The sequence below is a fragment of the Bos indicus genome, chromosome 24 (assembly GCF_029378745.1).
Source record: "Bos indicus isolate NIAB-ARS_2022 breed Sahiwal x Tharparkar chromosome 24, NIAB-ARS_B.indTharparkar_mat_pri_1.0, whole genome shotgun sequence".
In the NCBI taxonomy this organism is placed as follows: Eukaryota; Metazoa; Chordata; class Mammalia; order Artiodactyla; family Bovidae; genus Bos; species Bos indicus.
In genome coordinates this window covers 57,788,313-57,807,011 of record NC_091783.1, presented here as the reverse complement: position 1 = coordinate 57,807,011, position 18,699 = coordinate 57,788,313, and the positions used below count along the sequence as shown (strand labels likewise).

The 18,699-nt window shown below is 45.4% G+C and overlaps 1 protein-coding gene and 1 long non-coding RNA gene across 15 annotated transcripts in view; one reads left to right on the top strand and one right to left on the bottom strand.

Annotated features, from left to right (window-relative positions):
• The window catches only part of NEDD4L (NEDD4 like E3 ubiquitin protein ligase), a 380,847-nt gene that overhangs the window by 97,445 nt on the left and 264,703 nt on the right, over positions 1-18,699 (bottom strand). The gene's annotated exons all lie outside the window — the stretch shown is intronic.
• On the top strand, positions 383-17,220 carry LOC139179325 (uncharacterized). Of its 2 annotated transcripts, XR_011563705.1 has the most exons (4): positions 383-494; positions 4,123-4,293; positions 14,269-14,473; positions 15,233-17,220. It is a non-coding gene; the product is annotated as an uncharacterized lncRNA (long non-coding RNA). The 2 variants fall into 2 exon arrangements; XR_011563704.1 differs by having other exon boundaries at positions 14,269-17,220.

Genomic DNA, 18,699 nt, shown 5'->3' with positions numbered 1-18,699 from the left:
TCGAGAAACGAAACAGGAGCCACACCTAGAACGCGAAAACTTGTTAAGTCCCATTTGAGAAAAATAAACAGGTAGAATTAATTCTAAGGATGTATTTTTAGTTGACCCAAGATATTCAAAATATTATCATCTCAACACATAATCAACATAAAGACCATTAACGAAGACTTTGAAATCTGGCGTAGGTTTCTTGCCTACAGCACACCTCGCTCTGGACCATCTGGGTTTCAAGTGCTCTGTAGCGACCACATACGGCGGCCATGGCGACCACACCTCAGAGACACGAATGGACGGCAGCAGGGATGGGGGCGGGGCAGGGGGCCCGGAAGTGACCGATTCTATCCGGGGTCAAGGGCAGGCGTGACCTCACAAAGGAGGACATCTTCACGTGGGGTCAGAAGCAGGAGGCTGCCAAGGGGACAGATCGGGGTGGAAAGAGGATGCTGAAAAGCTGGATCTGGGGAGAGGCTCGGGGGCCTGAAGAGAAGACCAGGGTAAGGGGGGCCTGGGGGCGGAGAGGAGGTGATGTGGCCCCACGCGGTGATGGGGAGCACGGCACCCTGGGGCTAGAGGACACATGAGGACGTGAGGGAGGGAAAAACTGGCGAGGACTGCGTTTAGAAAGGTCCACGGCCAGCGGGAGGGCGAACTGACTGGAGGAGAGGACTCTGAGGGAGGTGTTCAGGAAGAGCTGAGTTGTTCAGATGAGACCAGGCGAGGGGCTGGACCACGTGGGGGTCCCAGGGTGGGGCTGCTGGTTCACAGCATCCCTCTCCCGGACCATCCTGGACAGCTTGGAGGCTGTTCACCGTGTGACCAGGGAGCAAGTACTGTGATCCCTGTGAGGTCCTGACCACTGTGCCCGCGGGAGCCACTGTCACGGTCAGTATATGGCCACAGGGAGAGCAATGGCTGGGATGTGAGGAAGGCAATCCTGGAAGTCAGTGGAGGCAAAGGCCAGGGATGGGGAGAGGCATGGCTGGGCTTGGGGGTGCCTCCCACCCAGGGCAGAAGGGCTGCCTATGGGGTGTGGGGGCATCAGCCCCACAGGGCCCCTCCAGCCCAGACGTGCTTGGTGACACAGGCTGCGGTCTACAGGTGTGTGTCATTTCAAAGAAGGGAGGTGGCCACGGCCAGACACCCCTCCACGGCCTGGGGCCTGGCCTGGTGCTCTCTCACATGTACCTCAGAGCTGCCCAGCTGCACAACAGCTCCCCACCAACGGCCCTGACAGGTTCCTATAAGGCTAACTGATCTCTGTCAAAAATGCCCCTGAAGAAAATCTTGGGCACCACTGTCATTCCTTGTGAAAGGAATGGTAAATTTGCTGAATAAAGTATCAATTTTTAATGACTATGACCTGCTGCGATAAGATAAACATTCACATATATTCTACCTGTTACAGAGCAAACTGACCTGACATTAAACTTCAAAGTTAAAAGGAAAATGTGTCACTGGGTTCATTTAATGACACGATACTGTTTCACTTTGCGCTTCTGATCTGATCATGCAAAGCTGTTTTCATTTCTCAAGATTTCAGGATATAGTGATTCTTCGCAGGGTAAGGGTCTCATTCCTTCTCTGGAGAAGTTTAAAAATCAGTTTTTCTGCAAGCAATTTTAACGACAGATTAAATGCATAAAGAACAAGAGAAAGTAAAGATAATTCTGGATTCTGTACTTTATCTGTGAACTTAGCTACCAATAAACTGATTTAATTATCTGATTCACAGGTACCTTCAGTAACCAGGATGCAGGGTAAAAGAATGGTTAAGTGATAGAAGGAAGTGGGCCTAGGGACACCATGGGTTCAATGCCGTTTCTATAGTTTGATTTCATTAACAAGTTTACTGGTCAAAGGTCTTCCTCATACTTGGAGGCATTTGGAACCAGCAGTCTGTCTCCTTGCTTGGCCGACAGTAGTTTGGCCTGTGGAATATTGTCCTCAAGCAAAAACAGATCACATGGAACGTAAGTGCAGTGTGGTATCTTTCTTGGAATTTTAATGAGTGATGACTCTGAAATGGAGATAAACAGGCTTACACAGGACACTGACTGACTCCCCTGGAGCTCTGGCATCCCAGGTAGTCCTGATGAGTCTCTTTCTGCATTGGCTGCATTTTGGCTGAAAGCCCGTCTCTGGCCAATGGACTCCATCAAAGACTGCCTGGGGGAGAGTTCCCAGTACTCTGGGAACTTCAAGACTGCAGAGAATAATAAGCTTACATGCAGCTCATCAATCATGTGTCAGAAACTGTTTCTGGCAGGTTGAGAAACCTGCCCCAGGTCACTGATCTAGTAGAGTAGCAGCCAGAAGGTGAACCCAGGCAGGCTGGCTGCGGGGTCCATGCAGCACAGGGCTAACCTCACACTCCATGCAGGCTTCCCCACCCCCAGAAGGCCTCAGTTTGATGTGTTGCAGACCCCAACTCCAAACCCTCTCAGCTTACATTTGCCAGATACAGTCCCTGCAATCTGTAAACTCCCAAGGAACATACTCTACGAACAGTCATGTTCATATTCTTATATGCATTCTTCTCTCTTTACCTGTATTTTAAAATGAAAGTGAAATGAGTAAACTATAGGTTTGGAAGAGAAATGGCAAGGAGCTGACTACTACTCCTCATTCTTTTACTGATCCCTTCCCTCTGCCCCAAAGCTGATCTCTTCAGACTGCAGCAGGCAGACTCCTGAAGATAAACGAAGACTTTGCGGGGGACCCAGGCGGGGACAGTTTTAGAGAAATCATTTTCTCAACCCCTCCAAATGGCCTTTTCCCTACACTCTGCTGCTGCTGCTGCTAAGTCGCTTCAGTCGTGTCCAGCTGTGTGCGACCCCATAGACGGCAGCCCACCAGGCTCCCTCATCCCTGGGATTCTCCAGGCAAGAATACTGGAGTGGGTTGCCATTTCCTTCTCCAATGGAGGAAAGTGAAAAGTGAAAGTGAAGTCGCTTAGTCGTGTCCGACTCTTAGCGACCCCATGAACTGCAGCCCACCAGGCTCCTCCGTCCATGGGATTCTCCAGGCAAGAGTACTGGAGTGGGGTGCCATTCCCTACACTCAATCTGCCTGAAAACAGCCTCTGTCTCCTGCTGCCTTGCCCTTCCTAAATCTCAACTCCCTTCTCCTGCTTTCCAAAGAGAGGTGTGCTTCTCACCCTTCCTAATCCCACCAGGGCGCAATTTGCTGGGTATAAAAATCTCTGAAACCAAAACGAAGGACAGTTTGAAAAGGCACAGCTCCCAAGCTGAGGGCACAGGAGAGAGACCCCTACCTTCCCTGGAAGAGGGGCCCACAGAATGACAATGCCTTGCACGTTTACAATCCATCCGACTAATTCTCTTGCTTAAGAGATGAAATCAGATGTTTAAATGACAGGTAATAAGCCTGATATGGCTGGCTCAGGTTTAGCAATAAGCTCTGATTTGGTTAATTTTATGGCAGCTATTTTCCATAAAAAGAGCTGGGTCTGTGATCACAAGATGAGGAAACCAAAATACTGGATATGTTATGAAATATATTTAAAGCTCGCACACAATACTTCATATACTAAAAATTACATCTTTTGCAACTACTTGACTAATAACTTATTGAGTTACTGATAAATAATAGATGTCATCTTAAAACATGTGTGAGAAACAGTTCTTCAGAATTATTTATTAAGGTTTACTGAGCAAAAAACGTTTGGCGACTAGACTTTAAAGCATACAGTTGATTATAAAGTCAGGCCATTAACTAGGTGGTTATTTAAAAAGTTTCCCTCATTAAGTATCTAAAGCTCATTAAGTATCTAAGTATCTAAAGCTTCCTCCTTCAGGGCGCAGGAATGCAGCCATAAAAACGAAAAAGCTTCTCCTTTGCACACTACACTGTTGAGAACAATAGCCTGGAGAGGAAACCTTCAAAGCTTTGTGAAAAAATGAAGCAAATATTTACTTGTACCTTTACATTATACCATTTAAAATAAGGAATTGGAAGGATGAGGAGAAATGTCCATTTAAGATCCCAGTAGGTGTGAATTTAAGACCAGAGAGGGGTCCCCTCTTCTCCTCGTTATGACCTGGAAGGACATCCTGGAAAGCAAGGCCTAACGCCACCTCCTCCTCCTGGTCGTCTCTTCAGGTCAGAGTACCAGCCACAGTACCTGAGTGAAGCCCCCCTGAGCAGGAGGAGTGCAGTTGACCAGGGGCTCCTGGCCTGGTTGGACGTTACCATCTCCTGGGAGGCTCCTGAATCCCTGCTCCCCAGGCCTCACCTGAGACAACTGCATTTCGAGCAGAGGCCCCAACCCAGGTGAGTTTTAAAAGCTCTCAGCTCACGCTTATTTGAGGCCTGGGCTGACAACCGGTGAGTAAATCTCTTGGTTCTCCTTCTTCTCAAAAGAGCAACTGTGATTCCCTTGACACTAGTAGAATTACACTGATTAGCAAACTGATAATAAATGCAGTCTCCCTTCCTTTGTGCCTCTGCTGTGCTCCCAGATGAGAACCAGCTGGATTGATTTACACATGCCTGGGCCTGGAATGTGGGTGAGATGGGGTGGGGGTGGGTTTCTGGCCGCCCCTGGCTGGAACCCTCTGCTGATAGGGCTGGGAGAGTAACAGGAGCAAGACCCACGGGTGCTCGGACAAAGCACAGAGGTCTCGCTGGTCAGGGCCAAGGGCTATCTGCTCGGCATTCTAATCTGGGGCTAAAAAGACAAGTCCCGTTTCAAAACAGAATTGGAGAAAGTGATCTGGGATCCCTCCTTTTGGGAGGGACCTCAAAAGTCATTTACTGAAAAATATCTGAGACTCACCTCTCTGTCCATCCCTCAAGTGGCTGCTCACCTGGCCTGGTTTTGAACATCATCAGGGATTAGAAGCTCACTGGGTTGGCTGAAGACTTTGGACCCATATATACCTAATGTCCCATGTCTTATCTAGAAACTGCTGAATAGCCACAGGCAAGTTTCTTAACAACAAAGGTCGATTTTCTCATCTGTAAACCATGGATAGTAATGACTGTATTTTGCATAGTCACTGGGTATTAGATGGGACAATTAGATTCAATAACCTAGGACTTTCCACCCTCAGCATCGCTGGCATTTGGAGCTATATAATACTTTGTTGGGGAGGGGAGTGTCTCTATTCTATGCATTACAGGGTTTCAGAAACACCTGGCTTTTACCCACAACATCCGTAACACGCAAAAGCAACCCCAGCCCCCGAGTCATGACCATCGGAAATGACTCCACAAACGGTCATGTCTTGGGGTGGGGGTGGATGGCACAAGTGCCCCCGGTTGAGAACCGGTGTGCAAGTCAAGTCCACTTCCCTCCCCTGTACTCATTCCGCAGGCGCTCACGGTATCTTTTGGGTAATTCTGTAGGAAGGTTCTTATGATCTGGTATTCATTTTTCAACTCCCTCCCTTTTGAAGCAACAGGGAAAAAAGAAGTTTAACTTTCTATACCAAGAAAGTGGCAAAGCTGAGATCTGAACACAAGTTTTCTCTGACTTCAGTACTTTCCTTTGTTTCGACATGGCACTTCTTAGGGGCCAGCTAACTCTGGACCCATTGGGGATGGGATGGCTTCATCATTTATTTGAAGAAAAGTTCCATCCTCATCAGTTCTAGCTGATTTCCCTCTCCTCCCTCCCTCCAACCCAAGGAATTTCAAATGACAGATCTGCTAGCAAAGCTTCATGCACAGGACTATTTCCAAATTAATGGGTAAAGCAGAGAGACAGGCAGAGGTCACTGTGTGGCTGCCAGGAAAATCCCCAGGAAGCGGAGATTGAAGGCTGAGCTCCTTGCCTGAGTGAGCTGTGCTTAAGATCAACAGCAGGAGCTACGCCGTTAACAGGAAGGAACTGAAGCTCTGGGCCAGAAATGTTTCCAGACAAGGGAGCACGTTGTAAAGAGCCCAAACTCAGAGCACCCAGTGGGGCTGGCGTCCAAGCCAGGAAGGCCCAGAAACACGCTGGGGGGGAGAGTGTGCGCGTACCTTAGGTTAAAAACCACAGGGGAGAAAGATGCCCCCAACACGCCCTTCAATGTCACATCAAAAGTCTGGATCCCTCAGACCACGAAAGGCAGAAGCAGCATCCTGGACGCCAGGCCTTCGGTCTACTGATGCCTCACAACACAAGGGAAGCCTGGAGGAAGGCTGTGACTTTCCTAAGAGTCACGGGGGATGAACACTCAAGGGCTCGCCACGCCGTGCCAGAAGTGGACACACACCCAGGTCATTTGTAAAACCCACTAGCCCCGGAGCCAGGAAGAGACTAGCGAGGCTGCTCATGCTGATTTAAGTGTTTACTTAAAATCTGCCCTCTGTAGGACTTCCCTGGTAGTCCAGTGGCTAAGACTCCATGCTCCCAACGCAGAGGACCCGGGTCTGATCCCTGGTCAGGGGAATAGATCCCGCATGCCAACGAAGATCAAAGATCCTGAGTGCTGCAACTAAGACCTGGCACAGCCAAATAAATAAATATTCTAAAAGTAATGAATTCTGAACCCTACACGCCTCTCCTGCTCCACCTTACCCCGGCCCTGAAACCCACCTTGTTGCACTGTAGGCCCTGCACCGACGGCTCAAAGGAAGTGTGCGTGCGTGCATGCTAAGCTGCCCAGTCATGTCCGACTCTTTGTGACCCTAACCCTATGGATGGTAGTCCGATAGGCTCTGTCCATGGGACTCTCCAGGCAAAGGTACTGAAATGAATTGCCATGCCCTCCTTCTGGGGATCTTCCTGAAAAAGGGATCAAACTCGAGTGTCTTGTGTCTCCTGCAATGGCAGGGGGGTTCTTTACCACAAGCACCATCTGGGAAGCCCAGGGAGGTACCACTTTGAGAAGCACACAGCTTCGATGCACAGGTTTTAAACTACGGGCGTGGTGCACCAGGGAAAAGGACCCTCAGAGGCCCAGACGCCGGCTCCTTGGGAACTAGCATGACCTCGGGCTCTAAGCTCTCCCTGGACCAGTTTTCTCATCTAGACAATGGGTGATGACCACTTGTTACTTCCTGCTTCATAAACCATCACACACTTCCGATGTCAGTGTGTGTGGAAGGCTTGTGCGGGTTATTATAGAATGGGCTTAAACTGCCTTATATTTTGACAGTTGAGAAATGGGAGGAGTTTGGGGGGGGATTCCCTGCCAATAATCAGCCAATGATAAACAAATGGCTATTTTTAGAAACTCGTCTGGTCTCCAGTCAAAAAACTTGCATTTCAAAGAGCCCAGCACAGACAGTCTGAGAAACCCCGTTCCATCCGAAGGGGAGTACAGAGGAAAGAGCTTTAAAAATACAATGGACTGTGGTAAAGCTAATTATCCCTTAAAAAATAAACACATGAAAAAGAAATGTAATGTCAAGGACTGAAGGAAAGCTAAATAAGAATTAAAAAGCTTAGTCTAAGCTTAGAAATGGATTTTTTTTTTAATATAAAGATGATCTGCAGTGAGGCTATTCATCAACTTATAAAGAAGTCACAGAGAAGAGTCTGTTTATGTGTGTTGGTTGTTCAGAACATTAAACCCATAATCCTAAAGAAAACTATCATCAACAGTAATCCCTAGACTACACAACGAAGGCTCAGGACATCTATGAAGTAACTGCAGCAAGAAGCAACACTAACCCCCTTCCGTTATCCTCTGATGCCACCCCGAGCTTCTCAGCCAACACCTCCCACTAGCTGGGGCCACGATGAGCCCCTACCGACATCACCACCCTGCCACCTTTCCAAATGCACACCGCTGGGCACTTCGCTAAGTCTCCTGCAGGGACTGGCAGGGCAAGGGTTAACGACTCTCACGGAAGAGGTGGTCATCCTAAATATTAATGAGAACTCTGCATATTACCCACCATGGTAGTTCCATGGCTTATTTTAATAGAAGTTACGATTTTCCCACAAACATCTTTCAGTGAAACTGAGGTTGAAGGAATGCTCCTGCTTTCCGCTTAGGATCTGCAGATACCAGCTTGGAAAGCACAGGCATCCCATTAGCAGTTGCAGGGACCCTGGCAAAACTGTTGAGCGGTGCTCTCCCTCTGACCTTGAGTGAGCTCCTTAACTATCAGCGTGAAACGCCATGTGCAAAACTAGCAGCACGCTGAATGAACGAGATGCCTGACAAGTGCGTTAGATCACTGTTACTCTACAAGGTACCTCCCTCCCCAGAAAGAGGCGTGGATTGGAGAGTGTCTACGAGCTGGTCTATGTGTTCACAGCCATAAACTGTACGGAGGTATATAAAAAAAAGGCACATAAAAATATAGCTACATTCCCATGTAATTCCTAACCTTCTCATGGGTCAAAGCTTTGGATTTCATCAAAATTAAACATCCAGTGACTGCATTCCTGGGCTAAAACATTAATTACTGGAACATGGAAGTGGGTATCAATCTACAGGAATGGCCCCGGGAACTGAATACTCTCAGGTAACCAGATATGAAGTAAACACTTAAATGAGCTTTAAACTGGCATGCTTTTATCTGTTCTCTCATTGAGTTTTCCCACATAGCTGAAAGGAAGAAGTAAAGGAGTTACCTGGGGCCCTAACTTACCATGGAATCTTAGATTCCATGGAGAATTCTTACATTTCTGTGTCTTATCACCTCCATTATAAAATACAGTAATTCTAAGCTTCTTAAATGTGTACAGTTCCCAGAACTTAAGAGATAAACTAACTGTACCTGTTTCTCTTGCCTTTCATGTCAATTTTGGACACAAATATTAACTCAGAAATTTCAACAGCAGTCTGTAAATCAAGCAATATGTACCAATTTTAAATCTGAAACTGAAAGAAAAACCTAGAACAGGAGACAGGGTGGTGTACTGCCCAACTCTACTCCCTGGATCACACTTAATCACAGTGGAGCCTCTCACACACAGCAGAGTCCGGAATACACTGGAATCCAATCGTATTTACTAAACCGAGTGGAGCAGGGGCTGTTTTGATTACCATGTGCAAAGCATGACTTCCACAGACCGCCTAGCTTTCTCCTCCTTCTGGGAAGCCGCTGAGGATCAGACCCTGTGTACAGCAGTACTGAGAGAGGGGGTGGTGGCTCTGTCTGACTTTCATTCTGCTCCCAGCCTGTACCATATTTTGATGGTGACTGGATGCAGTTACTTAAGTTTCCTCATCAGCAAAGCTGAAGATGACAACAGCAACACTGAGAGGTGGCGTGAGAACGCACAATAACTTTCATACCGAAAGAACCAGGAGAGCATTAGATGTGCCAGGGCCATCAGATGGGAGGGAGTATTAAACTGAATATATTTCTCAGGCACAAAGTGCAGCAAACACTTCTACTCTACTGAGGCTGAGGGTAGTAACCCTCCCGGATGTCTGCATGACACAATTCATCTGAAGCAACAAACCAACAATTACAATTAGTATGTATGGGACACTTACCCTGGGCCCAGCACATTCTAAGTGCCTCACGTCACTTATCTCCCTCAGTCCTCCTGACAAGCACGCTATGGGCATGCAGACCGAAGCCTGGGAAAGGCTAAGAGGTCTGTGCAAGGTCAGAGGGCCGGCAAGGAGCCCAGGTGTGAGCTCTCACCCAGCACGCACGCTCTCTGAAGAGTCACGGTATAACCGAGTCTTATGTCCTTTCGCTTTTCGCTGGATAAACAGTCTTCTTTCTTAGCCCAGTGCTAGCTCACCCTCACCCATTCCTTCAGGAGCCAGTCTGTGGATTATGCGTCAGAGCATAAGGGGACCACAATTACATGTTGAGAATAAATTACAAAGCTGAGCCTTGCTTTGGATGCCATTCTGAGAAAAACTGAGAAGAGTTACCCATGACTCTTAAAACCGTATGAAGGCCAGAGGTCTTTTCTAAACTCTCCACCACCCTCATCCCAATCCATCTCTAAGACAGGCCAGCAGCATAGGGGAGGAGATGGCTTTTCTAAGCAATGCATTTATGACCTATGTATAACCTGATGATATCTGTCTCAGGCCTTATCTGTAAAAGCTGTCCATGTTTTTCCCTACCTATCCAGAGAAAACAATCCGGGGCATTTCAAAGTCACAGTAATGGAGATTAGCTTCAAAGTGAAATTTTCAAAAGGAAACCAACAAATCCCATTTATACAAAGGCACTGAAAAATGTTTTTGATTCATTAGTGCACACTATTCCATTTCTCTTTTTAGGCAGGCCTTACAAATAGCTGTGACAAGAAGAGAAGCGAAAAGCAAAGGAGACAAGGAAAGATATAAACATCTGAATGCAGAGTTCCAAAGAATAGCAAGAAGAGATAAGAAAGCCTTCTTCAGCGATCAATGCAAAGAAATACAGGAAAACAACAGAATGGGAAAGACTAGGGATCTCTTCAAGAAAATCAGAGATACCAAAGGAACATTTCATGCAAAGATGAGCTCCATAAAGGACAGAAATGGTATGGACCTAGCAGAAGCAGAAGATATTAAGAAGAGATGGCAAGAATACACAGAAGAACCGTACAAAAAAGAGCTTCACGACCCAGATAATCACGATGGTGTGATCACTGACCTAGAGCCAGACATCCTGGAATGTGAAGTCACGTGGGCCTTAGAAAGCATCACTATGAACAAAGCTAGTGGAGGTGATGGAATTCAGTTGAGCTATTCCAAATCCTGAAAGATGATGCTGTGAAAGTGCTGCACTCAATATGCCAGCAAATTTGGAAAACTCAGCAGTGGCCACAGGACTGGAAACGGTCAGTTTTCATTCCAATCCCAAAGAAAGGCAATGCCAAAGAATGCTCAAACTACCACACAATTGCACTCATCTCACACGCTAGTAAAGTAATGCTCAAAATTCTCAGGTTTGTTGTTCAAACCAAGCCAGGCTTCAGCAATATGTGAACCGTGAACTTCCAGATGTTCAAGCTGGTTTTAGAAAAGGCAGAGGAACCAGAGATCAAATTGCCAACATCCGCTGGATCACCAAGAGCAAGAGAGTTCCAGAAAAACATGTATTTCTGCTTTATTGACTATGCCAAAGCCTTTGACTGTGTGGATCACAATAAACTGTGGAAAATTCTTCAAGAGATGGGAATACCAGACCTGCCTCTTGAGAAATTTGTCTTCAGGTCAGGAAACAACAGTTAGAACTGGACATGGAACAACAGACTAGTTCCAAATAGGAAAAGGAGTTTGTCAAGGCTGTATACTGTCACCCTGCTTATTTAACTTATATGCAGAGTACATCATGAGAAACGCTGGACTGGAAGAAACACAAGCTGGAATCAAGATTGGTGTGAGAAATATCAATCACCTCAAATATGCAGATGACACCACCCTTATGGCAGAAAGTGAAGAGGAACTCAAAAGCCTCTTGATGAAAGTGAAAGTGGAGAGTGAAAAAGTTGGCTTAAAGCTCAACATTCAGAAAACGAAGATCATGGCACCCGGTCCCACCACTTCATGGGAAATAGATGGGGACACAGTGGAAACAGTGTCAGACTTTATTTTTCCGGGCTCCAAAATCACTGTGGATGGTGACTGCAGCCATGAAATTAAAAGACGCTTACTCCTTGGAAGGAAAGTTATGACCAACCTAGATAGCATATTCAAAAGCAGAGACATTACTTTGCCAACAAAGGTCCATCTAGTCAAGGCTATGGTTTTTCCAGTGGTCATGTATGGATGTGAGAGTTGGACTGTGAAGAAGGCTGAGCGCCGAAGAATTGATGCTTTTAAACTGTGGTGTTGGAGAAGACTCTTGAGAGTCCCTTGGACTGCAAGGAGATACAATCAGTCCATTCTGAAGGAGATCAGCCCTGGGATTTCTTTGGAAGGATTGATGCTAAAGCTGAAACTCCAGTACTAAAGCTGAAACTCCAGTACTTTGGCCATCTCATGCAAAGAGTTGACTCATTGGAAAAGACTCTGATGCTGGGAGGGATTGGGGGCAGGAGGAGAAGGGGACGACAGAGGATGAGATGGCTGGATGGCATCACTGACTCGATGGACGTGAGTCTGAGTGAACTCCGGGAGTTGGTGATGGACAGGAAGGCCTGGCGTGTTGCGATTCATGGGGTCGCAAAGAGTTGGACACGACTGAGCGACTGATCTGATCTGATTTGTGCCCAAAACAAAACAAAACAAAAACACCTTGGTATCTTGCAGTCAAGAAATCTAACAGCTTTTCGTATCAGTCCATGGCTCTCTCCCTGTGAAGGGGACAGAAGATGGCTCATGGACAAAAGCTCTGATGTGGCGCCTTCCCCAGTCATTTGCTGTGCTGGGTGCGCACGCTGTGTGAGCAATTAGCATCTCCGCGTGGGAGGAATCTTTTCATTCTTAAAATTCAGGTAAGAACTTTAAGAGAATCATCAACTCCGGGATGACTGTTGTTCAAACCAAGATGGGCCCCGCCACATGCCTTGGTCAGCCTGATCGTGCACAGAGGGGGTGCACATGTGCATGTACATTATGGTTTAGCAGCAATAATATATGCACACCTTGTGGAGACGTGATTAAAGATAATGGTTATGACTGTATTCCACTGTCGTCGTTAACTGTGATGGCTACTCAATCCCCAGTCGAGGTGCAAGTCACTCCTAGACATAGGCTGCAAAGGAGCTATTTGTTGATTTAATTTTGATTTTTACTGGAAAAAACACACTACGCTGCAATTTAAGAAGCCCAGGAAACAAAAGAATGAGAAGATGTTGTCATATAAAATGAAATTCAGAAGCTTGGTTGATATCCAAGGTGAAACAGTATCTCAAGAAAGGTCGCATTTGTCATCATGTCCTTGTCAGAAGGGACCAGGCAGGACAGTATTTGATTACTTAGGGTGGTTGCTAATCAGGTCCAATAAACCCACCCAGCCCACAGACGTTTGTTTGTTTTTTTTTTTGAAAGGAAAAAAGGGGAGAGAGAAGGAAAAGATAAATTTTAAGGCCATGTTCTAAGCACTTTATATGTATTATCTCATTTCAGTTCAGTTGCTCAGTCGTGTCCGACTCTTTGTGACCCCATGAACCGCAGCATGCCAGGCCTCCCTGTCTATCACCAACTCCTGGAGTCCACCCAAACCCATGACCATTGAGTTTGTGATGCCATCCAACCATCTCATCCTCTGTGGTCCCCTTCTCCTCCCACCTTCAATCTTTCCCAGCATCAGGGTCTTTTCAAATGAATCAGCTCTTTGCATCAGGTGGCCAAAGTATTGGAGTTTCAGCTTCAACATCCGTCCTTCCAATGAACACCCAGGACTGATTTCCTTTAGGATGGACTGGTTGGATCTCCTTGCAGTCCCAGGGACTATCAAGAGTCTTCTCCAACACCACAGTTCAGAAGCATCAATTCTTCGGTGCTCAGCTTTCTTCACAGTCCAACTTTCACATCCATACATGACTACTGGAAAAACCATAGCCTTGACTATCCAGACCTTTGTTGACAAAGTAATGTCTTTACTTTTTAATATGCTATCTAGGTTGGTCATAACTTTCCTTCCAAGAAGTAAGCATCTTTTAATTTCACAGCTGCAGTCACCATCTGCAGTGACTTTGGAGCCCCCCAAAATAAAGTCAGCCACTGTTTCCAGTGATTCCCCATCTATTTCCCATGAAGTGATGGGACCAGATGACATGATGTTAGTTTTCTGAATGTTAAGCCAACTTTTTCACTCTCCTCTTTCACTTTCATCAAGAGGCTCTTTAGTTCTTCTTCACTTTCAGCCATAAGGGTGGTATCATCTGCGTATCTGAGGTTATTGATATTTCTCCTGGCAATCTTGATTCCATCTTGTGCTTCTTCCAGCCCAGCGTTTCTCATGACTTTCTCATTATCTCATTTAACCATCCTAATAACCCGGAGGGAGGTACCATCATTAGCCCCCTTTTGAAGATGTGAGAATTGTGCTTTAGAAAAAATTCAGTGACCTGCTCACACCATCCAGTCAGCACAGCCAGGATCTAAATGGTGATGGACCCAGGATTTAAACTCGGACTTGTCTCATCTTTTCATGTTGTCTCTGTGAATCTACTGAAGACAACCAGGGTCCTGGAGTAAAACTCAACAGCAGACAACCCTGGACTCTTATCAAAATCATGCACTGCAACTCAGAGACATGTAGTTTCTCTTAAAGTATATACAGAAAAGATCATCATTTTTTAAAGGGATATTATCATGGTTTTCACTGAGATATGTGACACTCATGTAAATTCCAAGTTCCCCAAGTGATAGAACCTAATATTGTAATAGATGGATTCTCCTGTAAACTTACATTTCTTAAATTTTATTCTTATTCTGTATCACTGGTCTACAGAAGTGACTGTGCTTGCTGACACAGAGGAAAATTCAAGAAACTGAATTGCTATTTTACTGGAGAAAGATACTGAAGAATAGACACTCGCAGCGTCAAAGTCCAACAGGAAAGAAGATGACATCCAAGAAGGCATTCCTGCAAGAGGCAGCTTTTGGGAAAAGACCTGGAGGCGGCGGAAAACAACGCAATGGGGAACAGCTACGTGGTGAGTGGACACGGTCGTCTGAGTCTCCCCGGGTCAAGCGCTCACGCTCACAGAGCCATCCTCACCCAGCACACAGGCAAGGGCTTGAGCAACCACTGTCGGTACCACCCCTGGCTCTTGGGATCTAATATGACCCTTTTCTCAGGACTCATTTTACATGCACGTCTTCCCTTCCAGCAAAATCACAAACAATCCCAGGGCAGACACAGTTTTATATATCTGTCTCCCACTGTGCCTAGGCAACACGTGGTGCATTTTCAATAACCACTTGATTTAATTTCAAGAATAGAACGACTCCTGTAGGACAGAATCTGAAGCCTTTGGCTCTCTCTGAAAGCCATCCCGGGTATTGAAAATGGGGTACAGGAAGCTGAATAATGATCCACAAAGACATCAGGTCCTAATTCCTGGAACTGGTAGATATCAGCTTATCTAAAAAATGGTTTTTGCAGATGTGACTAAATTAGGGATCTTGAGACAGATTATCCTGGATTATACAAGTGGGCACTAAATGAAATTGTAGGTGTCCTTATAGGAGGAGCAGGGTTCCCTGGTGGCTCAGAGGGTAAAGAATCTGCCTGCAATACAGGAGACCGGGGTTCGATTCCTGGGCTGGGAAGATCCCCTGGAGGAGAGAATGGCTACCCACTTCAGTATTCTTGCCTGGAGAATTCCATGGACAGAGGAGCCTGGTGGAGTCCATGGGTTGGTTGCAAAGAGTCGGACACTGAGTAACACTTTTAATATTTCACTTATAAGAGAAGTATAGGAGGCGACTGAAGACCGAGGAGGAGGTGGCAGTGAGACACAGGAGGCAGAGAATGGAGTGATGTGGCCACAACTGGAGGGATGCTGGCAGCCACGAACCTGGAGGTGGCAAGGGACTGATCTCCCCTGAGCCTCCGGAGGAGCACTGACCTGTGACATCCTGATTCCAGTCCAGCGATTCTGACCTTAAATTTCTGGCCTCCAGAATTATGAGAGAATTCATTTCTGTGTTTTGAGGCCAAGTCTGTAAGTAAGCTGTTGCCACTGCCACAGGAAACTGATACTGTTTTAGGAAGAGGAGAACTGGGGGGCTGGGAGAGGTCTTGTCCTCGGACCCACAGGGATGTTCTTTGTGAATCCAGCAGGGACTGAACTGCCAGGGGAATCCTGTTCGAAACCAGAGAACATCCCGACCAACAGTGATATGAGACGCCATTCAAACCTTTATCCTGGGCACCACCAGAAATAAAAATGCTATTGTGGGTCAAACTCCAATCTGTGGGAGTGATCAGGCCACCTGAAGGTGTGCCCCCGATATTATCTCCCCAAGAACACATGCCTCGGGTTTACACGCACACACCGTGCGTTCTTCCTGCCCTGCCCAGTGCTCCTGGCCTGTGCACACGCGCTGGGAGGCACTTTCTTTCCGGAAACACAGAGACAAGACAGGCAAAAAGGAGACACCTGTCTATTCCCAACCCCGTCAGAAGCCTGCTTGGAGCAACTATTTCCCCACAAAACGTAGAGGACTCCGAAGGGAATCTCTATTACCTGCAGGTAATTTCCTCTTTCAACATCCGAAGTCCTCCTCCATTTTTATTTGCCTGCCCTGAGAGCCCAGGCAGAGCTATGGCTGACTGTCCTACGTACATGAGGTGCGTGCTGAGTCGCTTCGGTCGTGTTCGACTCTTTGCGGCCCCATGGACTGCAGCCCGCCAGGCTCCTCTGTCCATGGGATTCTCCAGGCAAGAGGACTGGAGTGGACTGCCATGCCCTCCTCCAAGGGATCTTCTCAACTCAGGGACTGAACCTGAATCTCTACGTGTCCTGCATAGGGGTTCTTTACCACTCCGGAAGCCCACTGCAATCATCTTTCTTTGCAATGTTATACAAAAGCACAAAGCAAAATACATTAATATCCCTTCAGATTCTGAGCTCATTAAACTGTGGTTTCTGAGGCCCCTGATCAACTGAGATATTTAAGTACTACTAAAGTACTTTTTTTTTTTTTTTCCAGTGTTTGAAACTCAAGTTTCTTTTTTTTTTTAATTAATTTTATTTTATTTTTAAACTTTACATAATTGTATTAGTTTTGCCAAATATCAAACTGAATCCGCCACAGGTATACATGTGTTCCCCATCCTGAACCCTCCTCCCTCCTCCCTCCTCATACCATCCCTCTGGGTCGTCCCAGTGCACTAGCCCCAAGCATCCAGTGTTGTGCATCGAACCTGGACTGGCATCTCGTTTCATACATGATATTTTACATGTTTCAATGCCATTCTCCCAAATCTTCCCACCCTCTCCCTCTCCCACAGAGTCCATAAGACTGTTCTATACATCAGTGTCTCTTTTGCTGTCTCGTACACAGGGTTATTGTTACCATCTTTCTAAATTCCATATATATGCGTTAGTATACTGTATATTTGAACTATGATTTCCTTTAAAATAAAGCCCCACTGGCCATTCGAATACGTGAAGGTTTGTTGTGGGTGCTGTTTTACTGCTATTGTTTTAAAACCATTTAATAGTTTAAAACCGAAGATAAACGCACAATGTGAAATCACTCAACTGCTTTTACCTCTGACCTCAAAAGTTGAAAGGAAGAATGAGGCTGGTCTGGCAGCTTCATCAGACGTCTTGCTGTGAGAATATCCAAGAAAACCCAGTACCTGTGGCACAGAAGTCGCACACGCTGGCAGCTGCTTGTCTTTGACAGAGCAACCATTTCTGCTCATTTCAGTGCTGCCGTATTTTTATTTAGCCACTTCCTAAGAAATCTGTGTCAACAGCTGCTTGGTTGGAAAATAAAAGACTTAACAATTACACTTCAACTTTAAAAAAAAATAAAAAGCAGAGAGATAAAAAAAAAAAAGGACTGAATTTGGAGCCATTCAGTGAAAGTGCTTCCCCCTCAATCCCAGATACAACTTGTTCTTAAAAAAAAGGAGGGGAAACCAGAATGAATCTACGTCAACCCAAATTTAACAGGCTTGATAAGACAGCCCACCAAGACTTTCTACAACTTCCTAATCACCTTGGTTATTTAAATTAAAGAAGAAAATATTACCAGAAGGTGGCAGGAAGGAGAATCCTTCACTTTATTTTGGGGAAAAAGCAGAAGGTGGGGTGTGCATTTCCATGATACTGATTCATGACCAGATTCCCCAAGTGCTAATGTGAAGGCTGGTATAGAATGGGATGCATGTCACTGAATACAAATAGTGCTGAAATATTTCCTAATACCCAAACCCTTACTCAGGGTAAAGAGATCTTATAAACAAATGATGAAAACTCATTATTACACGGCAGAGAATACATGAGTCAAAAGCAGTAAGATGTTTTGCAAAGACTAGGTTATGTTAACTAAAACTTAAAAAAAAAACCCAGCATTAAATAAGCAGCTTATTATTACACATCATAGCACACATACATATGCTGATGCACCATTTAGAAGCGAGAGCTTTATTGTACACAGCTTGGGTTATTAAAATTACTGTGCTTTCTAGTCACATTGAAGCACACAACAATTACCCCATATCCAAAAGCTGACATCTTCTTGCTATTCCAAAAGGGGATTTATTACTTTTTAAAAAGGTGATCTGTTATTTAAATTAAAACCCAGCTAGCCTGGTGCATTAACTTCACTGGCGCTGATTTTGCCAGGAACAGAACAAACCATTTCTCATCTTAGCTTCATAAAATTATTTTATTAAGAAACATGATTCGACTGTTAAGGAAGAATCCAAAAATGCACTTATCCCCCAAATGAAAAACAAACCTGTGCACAGTGTGTACTAGGTAGCCACCAACCGAGTTTTCTCTTTCTTTTTCTTTTCTTTCTGACAAGATTCTCTGGGCCACTAGTCTCAAATTCTGGGATGTCACCCAGCTGGATATGATACAATCTAGCAAAATGATTTGGGAAAACAATATTCCTCTAGGTATACCCTCCTCCAAAGTCAGCATTAGTATATTTCGGGCTTCCAATAGACCAAACTTATAAAAAGAGTAAAAAATTACATAGGGTCAATTCATTTGTTTTTAAGATAAATATTCTATGAATCAAAAGATCTCACTTTTCAGATTAAATCTTATTTCATAGGCATTCACTTACTTAGTACCACTGTATTGTAATCCAAAGAAGATTGATACTGGGGAGCTAACATTCCATATACCTATTTGTACTAAAATGAACATATAATAAATTCATTGAGTAATTAATGAGCATTAATCAC